General features: G+C 43.3%; 1 protein-coding gene across 3 annotated transcripts in view; it reads left to right on the forward strand.

Moving 5' to 3' along the window:
* The first annotated feature begins 7,488 nt into the window (after positions 1–7,488).
* Positions 7,489–13,434, forward strand: part of WIPF2 (WAS/WASL interacting protein family member 2) — a 48,502-nt gene continuing 42,556 nt past the window's right edge. The window contains exon 1 of one of the 3 annotated variants that reach the window (XM_057501464.1): positions 7,489–8,056. The gene's annotated coding sequence lies outside the window, so the exon portion shown is untranslated. Of the gene's footprint in view, positions 8,057–8,231; positions 8,357–13,434 lie in introns of those variants that run through there. The other 2 variants (XM_036930401.2, XM_036930402.2) reach the window with 2 other exon arrangements.

Raw genomic sequence — 13,434 nt, forward strand, 5'->3', positions numbered from 1 at the left:
AACAGGTGAATTGATTTTAATATTTTATTTAATTCAATGTATACAAAATAATTACAACATGCAGTCAATATAAAAACATTGAGATATTTTACAGTCTTTTTTCTTGTAGTAAGTCTTTGAAATCTGGTGTGCATTGTATACACAAGTTGGACAAGTCACATTTTAATTATTCAATAGTGACAAGTGGCTACCGGCTCCCAGATTGAACAGTGTCTTGCCAATGGGTTTCAGCCCCAGGCAAGTTTGCTATGGATTCAATGTGACCAAAGAAAATTGACAGCAGAATGCTCTTTGGGGTGAAAGGGTTATACCCAACTTTATTTCCAGGTGGCAGGTCAGTCACTAGAATCCCATTCACTCAGAGCGAGTCTGTATGCAGCAAGCCAGTCTTTGCCTCTGGGCCCCTCTGTTGGACAACATGGCCATCCCGCACAGTCATCCCACACAGCCGTCCTCTGGGCCTCTGCACAGTCGTCCCACACAGCCGCCATCTGGGCCTCTGTCCTCGGCGCTGCCACCACTTCAGCCTCTGCTCTGCTCTCCTGTAGCCTTGCAGCCCTGCCACCGTGTTGCGCCCAAAGCACTGGGCAGAGCTCTTTATATAGAGTCAACAGCCATGAATCGCCCACAGGTGTGCAGTGAGCCAGTCAACCAGGGCCAGGTGAACTGTCCACAGGAACTCTCATTTTATCCACAGACAGCATAGTTCTTAAATATTCTAGGGAAGATTACACCAGGAGGTGAATAACGTCAGGTTGGCCCACGTTAGTGATGGCTGAGTTTGACCTCTTAATCAAAGGGGGACTGTGAGATTGCTCCACTAAAAAGACATATTTTTTTCCTTGTTTTTGTTGTTAGTGTGTGGTAAGTTTTTGCATCTTGCAAATATCCTGTGTATCTCAATCATTCACTCTTTTTAAAAAGTTATTTTTAAATGTGTAAGTTTTCAGTCATACAAAAAGTTTAAAGACGAATATAAGGAACACTTGTGTCTCCACCAAACAGCTTAAGAAATGAAATCTTACCCTAGAGCTGAGCCATCCCCCAACTCCCAGTAACCATTAGCAAGGACAGGTGCAGGGTCTCTTTCTGGAGTGATGGAAATGTGCTGGAATTAGTGGTGATGGTGGCACAACACTGGGAATATACTAAAAACCACTCGATTGTACACTTTAAAGTGGTTAAAATGGTTTCAAGTCCTGTGAATTTTGTTTGATTGACTTGTAGATACATCATCCAATCTCTGCCTCTGTCTTTATACAGTATTCTCCCTTGCTTGGGTGTCTCAGTCTTGCCAATGGGTTTCAGCCCCGGGCAGTTTTGCTATGGATTCAATGTGACCAAAGAAATTACAGTAGAACGTTCTTGGGGCAAAAGGGCTTATTACCCAGCTTGTTCTTCTGGTGGTAGATCGAGCACTAGTGTCTCTGCCTGCACCCAGAGCACTGGGCGGAGCTCTTTATATAGCGCAATAATAGCTTATTGCCTACGGGTGTGGAAGTGGTAGCCTAGCAACAGGCCAGTTACATCATCAGGTGGTTTAAGTTCAGTGAGGAACCCCAACTTCCCACAGTCTCTGGTCGTTTCTTGTTCTTATAAGGACACCAGTCATTGGTTTTAGGGATCACTCTCATCCATTGTTAACTCACTGTTGGTGAAGTGAAGGTTCCTGTGGCCAGGATTCTCACCTGGCCCTGGGTGGCTGGCTCACTGCACACGTGTGGGCAATACGTCATTACTGACTCTATATAAAGAGACCTGCCCAGGGCTCTGCATGACACAGTGGCGCAACTGCAAGGCTGCAGGAGAGCAGAGCAGAGGACAGAAACTGAGACGGCTGTGGGGGCAGAGAGGCCCAGAGATAGAGACGGGCTTGCTGCATGCAGACTCGCTCTGACTGGATGGGATTCTAGTGATTGACCTGCCACTGTGGAAATAAAGTTGGGTATAACCCTTTCACCCCAAGAACGTTCTACTGTCATTTCTTTGGTCACACTGAATCCATAGTGAACTTGCCCAGGACTAAAACCCATTGACAAGATGCTCACATTTATCTAGCATGACTTCAACTTAACTAATTATATTTGCAAAAACCTTATTTTCAAACAAAGTCAAAATCTGAAGTTCTGGGTGAATGTGAATTTTAGGGGACACTATTCAACCCACCATAAGATCCTTCACCCATTGTTTAATTGGGTCGTCCTTTTACTATTGACTTTTAAGAGTTTTTAAATGTTTACATGTTTTTCAACTTTATATAAATACTGCCATACTGGATGTAGTCCAACAACTTCCCTCCACCTGCAACATTATGCTTGTGAGATGCATCCAGGTCAATATGTCTAACTCCAAAAAAATACATGGAACTCTAGTTTGTTTGGTTTTGTAACTTTGTTTCCCTTTCATTCTTCAACCTAGTGCATCTGGCATTCTTCCACCCTCACAACTCACTGAAACTTTTCTTGTTAAGGACATTGACTCCCATGTTACCAAATCCAAGGGACGCCCATCTCATGGTTCCTTCTCTCTGGCACTTGCTATTTCTGACCATTCTTCCTTCTTGAACAGTCACTGCTGCTTCCGGGACACTATGCTCTCAGGTCCTCCCTCTCCTTTCTCTCTCATTCTCCCTTGCAGGCTTTCCCCCTCCACTTGGTCCTTGCACTTGGAGTTCCTTGGCTCTGTCCTAAGCTCTCTTCTTTGCTCTCTATATATCTGAGCTTAGATTTCATCATTAAGTTTTCTATTTAATATAATAAATAATTTTGGGGACCCTTTGCTGCGTAACAAACTATTCTAAACTCAGTGGCTTAAAACAGCCAACATTTCATAATGTTTCATGTTCCTCTGGTAGATGGGGGTTCAGCTGGACAGCTCTGTCTCAGTTGGGGAGTCTCATGTGGCTGCAGTCAGAAGGTAACTGGAGCTGGAGTGTCCAAGAGGGCTGGCTCACTTGCCTCCCACTCTGATGGTGACAGCTGGAATACTAGGACAGCTGGACCTCTCTTTCTCCCTGTCAAGATCTCTCCCTCCAGATGGTCCTACAGTAGAGTAGCTGATTTCTTTTTTTTTTCCTCATATTTATTGATCAAATGGTTGTTAACAACAATAAAATTCTGTATAGGGGACTCAATGCACAATCATTAATCAACCCCAAGCCTAATTCTCAACAGTCTCCAATCTTCTGAAGCATAACGAACAAGTTCTTACATGGTGAACAAGTTCTTACATAGTGAATAAGTTCTTACATGGTGAACAGTACAAGGGCAGTCATCACAGAAACTTTCGGTTTTGATCATGCATTATGAACTATAAACAATCAGGTCAAATATGAATATTCGTTTGATTTTTATACTTGATTTATATGTGAATCCCACATTTCTCCCTTATTATTATTATTATTATTATGTTTAATAAAATGCTGAAGTGGTAGGTAGATGCAAGATAAAGGTAGAAAACAGTTTAGTGCTGTAAGAGGGCAAATGTAGATGATCAGGTGTGTGCCTGTAGACTAAATATTAATCCAAGCTAGACAAGGGCAACAAAACATCCACGGATGCAGAAGATTTCTCTCAAAACAGGGGGGGTGAGGTTCTAGGCCTCACCTCTGTTGATCCCCAATTTCTCACCTGATGGCCCCCCTGCGACTGTGCCTGTCTTAGGTTGTTCCTCCCTTGAGGAATCTTACCCGTCTCTGGCTAACCAGTCATCTTCCGGGGCCATACAGGGAAATGTAAAGTTGGTAAGTGAGAGAGAAGCAATATTGTTTGAAAAGGTTAGCTTTTTACTTCTTTGCAGATTTATGCCCTGTGGCTTTTATGCCCAGCATTTGTCTTGAGGTATCTTTACCACTTGGAAGAATTATGATACCCGGTAATTTTGATATGAGGCACTAATTGAGTAGCTGATTTCTTGCAAGGGAGTTGAAAAGTCCCAAAAGTGAGTGGAAACTGACAGGTCTTCCAGAAGGCTTAATTCTGGATCTGGCACAGCACCACTTCTGCTGCATTAAAGGGAGTCACAGGCCAGCCCAGAGTCAATGAATACAAGAGTCCTGGGTTAATGGGGGTTATCTTTGGAGATTAGCTACCACAGTTTGAGTCCAAAATTGCTGGAATTGCTCTTCTAAGTTCCAGACCCAAACATCCAGGGGCCTAGTGGAATCCTCTTCCCTTCAGCCCCCAGCAGGCTCTTCAGGCCCCCTCATGGTCTCAGCCCCTCTTCCTCCTCATCGCCAAGTGTTAGCATCATCACACAGGAGTCCAAGGTTCCCACTTGGGAATCATCTTTGGCTCCTCCCTCTCCTCAGCCCTCACATTCCATTTTTTAAATATCTTTACAATTACTTTTCTCCATCACCACTGCTGATGCCCTAATAGTGATCCTGGCTAAGATTAGTGAGTGCTTTCTAGGTGTGTACACACTTCAGATGTATTTCATGTAGTCTGATCTCCATTTTACAGATGAGAAGCCTGTGACTGGTAAGAGGTTGAATAACTTGCCTGAAGTCTCACCTTTTCAGTAGCGGGGAGAACTGAGAGTTAATAAGGCCTTTGGCTCTGCGGACAGGCAACCCTTCCTCCAAAGCTCTGTGTCCAAATGGTGCCAAGCTGCCACTCAGCTGGCAACCATCACTTCTCAATGTTCACAGCAGCCTCCCAACAGGTATTCCTGCCTCCAGCCTGGCCCTATCCATCCTCTGTGCTGCGGTCAGAGGCATCTTTCTAGAAGGCAAAGTGGGTCATGGCACTCACTGCTCAAACCTTTCAGTGGTTTCCCTCTTGCTTTCAAGATAAAATATAACTTCCCACAGCACAGAATAAAGCCCTCCGCAAATCGGCTCCTGTCAACTTGACAGTGGTTCTCCAAGGGGGCGTTTTGTGAAATCATGGAGGCCTTTTTGTTTATCACAATGAGTAGGATGTGCTACTGGCATTTGGTGGGCAGGGTCAGGGATGCTGGAGTGTTGTAATATGATGGATGGATCCGCACAACCAAGAATGCTCCTGGGTTCCACATGGCTTTCAATGTCCTACTGGATATTCCATGTGACAAATCTATAATCTGAGCCTAGAATCTACCTCCATTAACCCCACCCCCAAAGAGGGGACAGGTTTATTTCTGGCTCATGCCTATATCCTACATGAGGATGTAGTCCTTTGGGGTTCCATCCTTATGATGGTGAATCTCCTGTTAAACTCCCCTGTCAAAATGGTTCTGGGTGTTTCCTTTTTCCCACAGATACTGAAAAAAACTGACATTCACCTAGTTAGGCAAGTGTCCTCAGAGCAAAAGTCTACTTCAGTGTTCCATTTACTTCTCTCTACACCCGTGCCTTCACTTTGTTTTGCCCTGAAAATTCCTTCCTTTTTCATTAAAACCTTTAAAGTATTTTTTGTATTTTATCCAGGATTTCAGTTGTTTTTAGGGAGAAGTCCTCCCAGGGACTTAGCCTGTTATATTATCAGAAAAGGAAAGTACAAATATGAAATATTTTTGCATATATTGAATATATTCTATTTTCTAGGAATTATAAATTTCTATTTGCTAATAATAAAACTACTGTGATTTTTTGTGTTGCTCAGAGCTTTATAAAGAATCATTCACGATATTGGGAACTCACATTACAAATTAAAATGCAGGGCCATGAAGAGCACAGACTTTGGCATGAAGTATGGGCATGAAGAGCACAGACTTTGAAAACAGTTCTGCTACTTTGTAGGTATGTAACTTTGGGCAAGATGACTATGCTTTCTCAGTTTGTCCACTTATAAAATGGGGTAATAACACCTACTTCAGAAAGTTATTGTGGAAATTAAGTGAGTTACAACAGGTGAAGTTATGACAGTGTTACATAGTAACAAGGTGCTAATAAATGTTAGATGCTCTGATTACGTCCTTGACCTAATTCCTTGCCTTTCCCATCAGTTCTAGCTCTAACCACACCAAAATGCTCTCAGGTTTTGGAATGCGTCATTATTCTTCTGCTTTTGCATATACTCTCTCTCTGTCCCAGAATGATTTTCTCTCCTCTCCACCCCTGGCCCATTCCTACTTACCCATCAGGCCTCACTTCAATGTTACTTTCATGAAGCTTACACACCTGTATCCCCAAGTCTGGGTGAAATGTTCCTGTATTCCACTCCAGTGACTGCCCTTACCACATAGTGGTGTTATAGAGAATGGGGGGCTTACATTAGCTACAGTGGACTGGGAGTGCCCTCTGGGAAGGAGACATGTGAAAAGCCTGGAAAATTAGGAAGAGACAGAATACAACTAATAAAAGGCTGTGAGGAAATACTTGGTGCACTGCAGCGATAGAAAGCAGGTCCATACAACGTATAGTGAGGGAAGAGAGGACAGAATAGAGCTGCAGTTGAGGATCTGAGAAATGGGTTCATCATCTCCCTGGCCCACTCACCCCACCTTCAGGCATGCAGGACGACACACCTGAAAATCTTTACCTTTGCACCCACTGATCCCTATGCCTGGAGTGTATTCCCTGCCTTCTCTGATTGGTAATAAAGTTCTACTCATCTTTAGAGGCTTAGTTCAAACCCATTTGCGAAAACTTCTCCCATTGCTTAGCAAGAATTAATCATTCCCTTGTCTGACTTCCCATAGCACCTATGTCCCCACAGCAGTAATCACATGCTGACTCGCATCTCAGCTAGCTGTTTACATGCCAGTCTGTCCACCACTCAGTGGGTTCTCTGAGGCATAGGTTCTGTCTTAGTCAACTCTGCAGCTATCTCCTGGTGCCTAGCCCAGTGCCTGGCCCACAGCAGGTACTTGATGAACACCGTGACATATACTTTACTAGTGGGTGGTGCCCAGCACTATTCATAGCAGTACAGAAGGAAAACAAATAACAACTAAGGCTTATTACGTGATTTCCCACTAATTACCTGATTTGAGCTTTCCAACTACTCAATGAAACACTTAAGAAAGGCATTATTAGCCCCGTTTTACACATAGGGTAGCTGAGGACCAAGAGCACATAGCTAGTAAGTAGTGGGACCTAAGTCACAATTCTGTTCCCTCACTACGGATTCAACACAAGGAAGGATGGAGAAACCCAGAGTATTTTGAGGATATAAGGCAATGGGGTTAGCTGCAGTGGGAAAGCGCTTTTGTGAGCGGACTAGGGAGACATCCTCAGCTGGGAAGGAGTTAACAGCAGTCCCACCAGAGAGGCCACAGGATTCCTCTCCGTGACTTCAGCAGCTGGAGGGGTCCGCAGCACCATCCTCCAGCCCTGGGAGCTGGAGAACACCCCGCCCGCGGAAGAAGAAAAAGGTGTTCACGGGTGTTTGTCGGGTTAGGTGGCTAAGATGGCATTAAAGATGACTGGTTAGCAGACGCCTGCCTCTCTGTTGCTATGACAACCGGAGCTTGACTACCGGGCCCTTGCTAGGTTGTCTGAGGCCCAGCCTTCTTTTTCTGAAGCCCACCCTTCTTTAACTCGAAGTTATGGTAGTGTGTATGTGTGAGCGCGCGGGATGGAATAAAGATAGAAACATATTCAAGAGTGTTAAACTCAATGATTCTCCACCTCGGCAACATGTTGGAATCACCTGCGCAATTTTATAAGTACCAATGCCTAGGCCATACCCAAGACCAATTAAATCAGAATCTCGGGGGATGGAACTCAGGAACCACTATTTATTAAAAGTCTTCCCAGGAGACTCCAATTGCAGCCCAAGCTGCAGTTTCAGCAGCAAAGCGCAATTCTTGCGACCTCCCAGAGATGGCGGCAACAGGATTGCTTCCGCCTTTACGTGCGCCCGGTAGGGGACGGGCTTTCAAGAGACGCATGCGTGTGGCGTCTCTTTGCCCCATGCTCCCTCCTCCTTTTCCCCCCGCCTCCATTTTGTTCGCGGACGCTGGGGACAGTGGGAGCACTTCCATTTCCGGGTTGGCAAAAGGGGCGGCGGCGGTGAGAGAGGAAGCTTGCCGGGTCGCTAGCAGGTCCGGCCGAAGCCGGAGCGGAGGTGGCGGAGGATTCGCTCCCGGAGCAGCTGTGGCCGGGTTGGAAGGAGTCCAGGAAGGCTGGGTCCGTCGCTGAGATGACCTGCGGACCTGAGTGGGAGGGAGAGCCAGGGGAGGGGGCACTGGGGCGGGGCTTGAGGAGAGACGGGGAAATTGGAGGAGGGGCCTGAGGGAGGGGGGCCTGGGGGCGGGGTCTGAGGGGAAGGGGACCGAATGCTGGGTTTGCAGAACCTGGAAGAGGAGGCGTGGGGAGTGTAAGTAGGGAGGAGTGGTCTGGGATGGTGTGGGGCGAGCTCTGACTGGGAATACCGGGAGGAACGTTATTGAGAGACTGGAAATAAGGGATCCTGAGGGGTTGGATAAGGTGAGTAAGACGGCCACCCGGGATGAGGAACGTGGTACCCGAGCGCGGGAAGGGAGATGGGGAGGGAGGACCTGTTGGGAACGGATAATTAACAGATGCCATGGGTGAGGAGGCCACTGTTACATTTTGGGGATTGAGTTGAGTGAAAACCAGTGGTTGAGAGGATGGTTCGGGAAACTGCTTTACACTGGAAGGAATCTTGAGAGCGTTAGTTGAGCAGAATTCGGAATTGAGTTAAATATTGGACTGAGAAACGTTGAGAAGTGCATGGTAGCAGCCTAGAGTTGAGGATTCAGGTTGGAGTGGTTGGCAGTAAGGGAAGTTTAAAATCTTAGTGTTAAACGTGGGCAGTGTGTGTTGAGTTACTGATCAGGAAGGAAAATTCTAAAAAGGTAACACTGGAGTGAGGAGCTGAAAGAAGGTGGTGTGTACTGGAATTCGTATTTTTAAAGGGATTTGAATAATCGGTTACTGCTTTGGGCCCCCCACCCCACATCTTCTTTTTCACAATGTTATTTTTGCTTTACAGTTTCTGAACGAGCTACTGAATGTTGTTGGTGATTTTTTTCTTTTTACAAACCACAAGAGAACCTCAGGAAATAAAAATATTCTGTCCACCTGTGGATTTACTAAGTAACTTTGAGGCAAATCATTAAACTGTCACTTTTTTCCTTTGAAATATAGGCTTGGTCCTTCTCTGCCTCTAAAAAAGTATGTTAATCAAATAGGATCTTTAAAGAAATGCAAGAAGTGATCTCTGAAAACAAGATTGAGAGATTGATACTTACAGGGCATGGCTTTTTTGGTTCCTTCCACTCAGCGTTGCTGCGTTTTTTGTGCCGGGGAATAGTTGGTTTTGATTTGATACATATCCAATTTTTTTAACTTTCTGAAAGTCAACCTTTAGTAGCCCAAAATTTCGAGTTTCTGTGTTACATTGTATTGGTTGCCATTAAGATGGAGATAGGGAAGTTAGAGTTGGGAGTGAATGAGGTTGGTTGATGGAGAATTCTGAAGAATGCAGTGTTTTGTTTGCCAGAGTATTTCACTCTTGACAAACACTGACTTTCCTCATGAATTCTTAGAGAATTCACTGCAAAATAGTATCTTAGACAGTTGAGCCTTTTGCTTTGGTCCAGGCATTTTGGGCCTGTTGCCAGTTGGTGGGGAACAGTGTGGTTGTGGATAATTTTAGCTTCTTTGTTGTTAATCCTTTGAAATCTTGACATTTTTAGCTTTTTCTTTGGACATAATACTCTCAACACTTTGCCAATAGGTGAACTTGTTTAGCTTAGAAGGAGTGTTCCTGAAAGTCTTGGCATAGCTGATATCTGACGTGGATTTGCGTAAGACGGGACAGTTCCTAATTCTGCCTCATACTTGCTATCAGACTAGTGTTTACTTCAGTTGGTACCGATTAGTTATGTGATGTCAGCACAGAGATGAAATGCAGGGGAAGGTGGAAGGTGTGGTGTTGAGAACAGTAGAGTTCTCAGGTTTTACTGATGGCTTTTAGGAAGGGAAGAGAGGAATATCGTTCCTGTTAAGAAAATCGTCAGATGTTCTTTCTTGACTTTGTGTTCTTTGATTGGGAGAATAACCTGGTGTACTTGAGTCTGTTTTTCCATTGCTCTGAAGTAATTCTGAAATGGGCTGATGGTTCAGGCTTTTTTAGCAAACCAGAGTCTTTATGCTAACCCTTGGAAGAGCTTCAGGCTATGAAGTATATACACTTATTGAGGGGTGAAAACCTGCTTAATATTTTGCTGTCATTTCAGCAGATAGTGTGTCCTTTTGGTTTATTTTGAAGATGGTTTTGGAATAAGTTGTGGAGGCTCAGAGCTCTGGGCTTTTGGTATATAACCTCCTTTAACATAATGATTTTCCATTTTTCCTATCCTGTCACGTTTTTCCATCGCCGTACTTGGGCCAGCCCTAAATGGAAAATGGCAAATTACACATTTTTCCCCCTCCTTTAAAAAAAAAGTCTCTGGTAGACATCTTGCCTGTGTCACAGTTTGATACCATCAAATTGAAAGGATTCTTGACTGCTTCAAATGGGGGGAGTGACAGAAGCTGAGCTGGGTTTCCTGGGCCAGAGAATGGACTTTGTCAAGGCAAAGAATAGTTTCAGAGACCCAAACTGGGACCTTGAAGCTGTGACTAACATTTTGGCAACATGCTTCCCTTTGCCAAATTACTTCTTTTCTTCTCGAATGTGATTGCTGATCTCCTCCTCAAAGTAGGCTCTTGTTGCTGCTGTTCTTCACACAACTCCCAGCAGCAGTTGGCAGAGTTCCGGTTGACTGACTGTTTCTGGAGGGATATGCCCCAGATTAGAGCGGATGGGGTGTTGCACGTCAAAATGAGGTTCTTTGGCAGATCCTGAGACCTGCTCTGCAAGGAAATAGAGGCAGTACTCTTGACTGAATATTCCTGCATTCCTTTATGTCCCTTCTCAATTCAGACCTGACTCTTCTCCATATGACGATTAAATTCAGATCATTGCCTTTGCCTAGCTTTGAAAGTCCAGGGCATTAAAGAAGAGAGGGTATTTCCGACATTTTTTTTGCCCCATTCTCACTCCCAAGCCTTTGAGCCTGCCTGGGGAGCCACAGGCTAAACTCATGAGTACTTCTTGGTATTATTATACAGGCATTGTAATAAAAAGCTGACTAGAACTTTATGGAGAAAAACGGTTAACAGGGAAAAAAGGTGAAGTTTGCTAGTGTCGGTATCAGTCTTAGATCTATTAAGATTTTGACTAAACCTGTGGAAAGCCTGTGGAGGCAAATTATCAAATAGGGGAGCCAGGATTGGCTTCTGGCTTGCCAAAGTTAGAACAATTTAAAATGGCTATTCTAAATACTTAGTTCTGTTTAGCAGGTGCCCTTTTCAGTGTGTTTTAATTGGTAAATACCCGTTGGTTTTTCAAGGGATAGTTAGTTGAAGATAACTGTGTCTCCCATAGGTCTTGAGACAGATTATGAAGACCATTTCTTGCAGAATATGACGGTGGCCCTTGTAACTTTGGAGATAACCCAAGGACAAGGAGAAGGAACCCCAAAAAGAGGACAACAGATCCTCCTCTTGCTGGCCTTGGATTCAGCTTTCTCCTGTCATCATTAACCCAGAGTATTCCATTCCTGAAAGGCATGTTTGGGAAACTTAGGTTCAGATCTAAAGGTTTTGACTTTGGTCGAGAGCTTTGATTGTGGTAACAAATATAATTAGTGGAATTGTGTTTGGTCTCAGATAGTTCTTTCCTGAAGAGTGTCTTAAAGTTTGGCAAATCTGTGCATCTAAGAAATGTGTGTAGCTTTTCCCTCATTCTTATAATTGGTTTAAAAATTTTTTTAGTTTCTTAAACTTAGTGGATTCAAATTAAGCTCCATTTAAATTTTGAGGCCCGCTCAGTGAAAATGATGTTTTTTTTTAAGTCAGTATTTATATTTATTTAGTACAAATTCATCAACCTACTTTCTATGCTTATAGAAATGCTGAATCCCTTTTTTTTCTCCCACTGATTCCTTCTGACTGAAAACATTCTACATATGTCTGTATTGGGGCAATTGGCTATAAAAACAAAATGGAATTTTCTCTGAAATTGGTACCTCTAGTATGGGGCAGGCTGTCTGAGATTTGTGGGTAAGTGAGTTTTCCTTCTTTTCACTTCTACCTTCCCAATGCCCAGCTATTAGGCAGGATGTTTGTCATCAAAGATCCCAGTATGAGATATTTAAACTCTTTCCATCAGTCTTAGAAATAAGGACAGGACTGTCTTTAGCAAATTTTGTTTTTTAAATAGACAATACATTTACACAGTTAACTATACCATCTGCATTTTTAAAAAACATATTTTAGCAATCATTTTGTATAAGCAATAGAGAGATCTGGCACCTGCCCTATACTGGTAGACATTTTAAATGTTTCTAGTCTTTTGCTAATTACAAACTGTGCTCCAGTGAATAATCACGTATATTTGGCCTTTTGCACATGTGACTATATCTGTAGGGTAAATTATAAGTAGAATTGCTGAAGCTGATGGTTTTTAGCTCTGTTATTCATTTGACAAGAATTTTTGACTTTCTGTTTGTCAAGCCCTGTGCTAGGTGCTGGAGATCCAGCAGTGAACAAAACTGACTCAGTCCTTGAACTCATGTAGTTAGGGTCTAGTGGAGCAGATATCCATTAAGCAAACAATTATTTTTGCTATAAATGCTGTGGAGACGGCAAATGAGAAGCCTAACCCACGCTGACAAGGAAGGAGGTCAGTCAGGGAAGGTCTATGAGCAATTGACTTTTGAGGCTGAAACCTCTAAAGGATGAGGGGTGGACAACTAGTCCATTCTAGTAGAGGGAATAGGACAGGTAAATGTCCTGAGGAAGAGAGGAACATGGTGATTTTGAAGAATTGAAGGGCGTTTTAGTGTCTGAAGTGCAGGGAGTGAGAAGCAGAGAGGTAGGAGGCAAGACTTGAGAGTGTGAGCTCTCAAAAAAGAAAAAAACATAAATAGCATAGTGAATTTGGAGCTCAACCTTTGCAGTAGGGTTTTTATCTCTCATTTCTTTTCACAATTATTAGTTACTAGTGTTGATGCTGAAACCATCAATATCATAAAGAGAGATGATGTTTTTACAGTAGAACATATTTTCTATAAGAATTTTCCTGGATAAAGGCTGCTATTTTATAGTCTTGATTTATTTTTAGGTCCTACAGATTAAACTTGTATGGCTTGGATTAGGCCTTAACATTTTAGGATCTTGGAAATTTGGAGATCAGTGATTATTGGGAGCAGTTCTTAGATTATGGGGGATGATGGGATTGTTAGTTTGCCATACCTGCTATTTACGAAAAAGAAAACCTGTGTACTTTTAGAAAATATTGACTTTTTTTTGTAAGCCTCATAGGTCTAGAGAGAGCACAGATGTTCTTATTATGAACTAGTGAATATAATATTCTGTCATACCCATCATCTTAGCCATATGTCTTAACATAATGCCTAACTCTTGTTGGACATGCAAATGAATCAGTAGCCCAAGGGCCATTATAACTCTAAATATACCAAAGCATTTTT

The sequence above is a fragment of the Manis pentadactyla genome, chromosome 4, assembly GCF_030020395.1.
Source record: "Manis pentadactyla isolate mManPen7 chromosome 4, mManPen7.hap1, whole genome shotgun sequence".
In the NCBI taxonomy this organism is placed as follows: Eukaryota; Metazoa; Chordata; class Mammalia; order Pholidota; family Manidae; genus Manis; species Manis pentadactyla.